The sequence below is a fragment of the Sinocyclocheilus grahami genome, unplaced genomic scaffold, assembly GCF_001515645.1.
Source record: "Sinocyclocheilus grahami isolate Dianchi unplaced genomic scaffold, SAMN03320097.WGS_v1.1 scaffold1483.1, whole genome shotgun sequence".
In the NCBI taxonomy this organism is placed as follows: Eukaryota; Metazoa; Chordata; class Actinopteri; order Cypriniformes; family Cyprinidae; genus Sinocyclocheilus; species Sinocyclocheilus grahami.
The window spans coordinates 118,825-119,985 of record NW_015506662.1 but is presented as its reverse complement, the minus strand read 5'-3'; the positions used below and the strand labels follow the sequence as shown (position 1 = coordinate 119,985).

At 51.7% G+C, this 1,161-nt stretch overlaps 1 protein-coding gene across 1 annotated transcript in view; it reads left to right on the top strand.

Annotated features, from left to right (window-relative positions):
- Window positions 1–1,161, top strand: part of LOC107570611 (elastin-like) — a 97,764-nt gene that overhangs the window by 37,031 nt on the left and 59,572 nt on the right. The window lies entirely within an intron of this gene.

Below are 1,161 nucleotides of genomic sequence, written 5' to 3'. Positions count from 1 at the left end.
CCGGCTCCAGCGCGGCCTCCCGGATCCACATCTCCACGACGGTCGCCAGCGCCTTCTGCTCCGCCTAGGTCCTCTGGATCCTCCCCATCATCTTGGCTCTCCGTCTCCGCCTCGGGCTCCTCCACCACCTGCTCCGCCGCCGTTGGTCGGCCCCCTGCAGTCGGCGGCCACTCCTCCTCCATGGCTCCTCCCTCCGTCGGCTCCACCGTGGGTCAACATCATGGCTGTGGCCTGGGTCCTGCTGTGCTCCTCTTGCTCTGAGTCCCTCCTCTCTCCTCCCTGGCTCCTCCCTCCTTCGTCGCCCCCCTGGTCTCTGTCTGCCGGCCTCCTCCGGAACCTCCTCCCAAGTTCCCACCCACGCCTCCCTCTGTTGTTGCTACGGTGCGAGGACGCACCTTCCGGGAGGGGGCATTATGTCAGGATTATGGACTATTCTGTGTGTGTTTTTGCCCCTGTGACCCAGTTTCTTCCTCATGTTGATTGTGTTAATTTGATTCCAGGTGTGTCTCGTTCCTCCCCAATTATCCTGCCTTTAAAAGCCCTAGTCCTTTCAGTTCTTGTTTGTCGGGTCTACTTATTGAATGTCCTTTTTGTTCTCGGTTTTCCTGTGGATTATTAAATACTGTGTTATTCAAGTACTCCTCGTTTCCTCGTTCCTTGCTCCCCGAGTGAATTGTGACAATAGTTAGGTTTTTTTTCTTTCTTTTTTTTATAGAATGGAATAGAATAGAATAGGTAAGTGAACAAGAGCTTGGACAAGAAGTTGTGCAGCTTGCTCTGATAGGATAGGCCTAATCTTCCTAATGTTGTATAAGGCAAATCTGCAGGACCGGGCCGTTGTAGCAATATGGTCTGGGAAGCTTAACTGATCATCGATCACAACTCCAAGGTTCCTGGCTGTCCTGGAAGGAGTTATGTTTGACGAACCCAGCTGTATAGAGAATTTGTGATGAAGTGCTGGGTTGGCTGAGACCACAAGCAGTTCTGTCTTAGCAAGGTTGAGGTGAAGGTGATGGTCCTTCATCCAGCTAGAAATGTCTCTCAGACAGGCTGCAATGCAACCAGCTACCGTCGGATCATTTGGTTGGAATGAGAAGTACAATTGAGTGTCATCAGCATAGCAGTGATAAGAAAAGCCATGCTTCTGAATGACAGATCCTA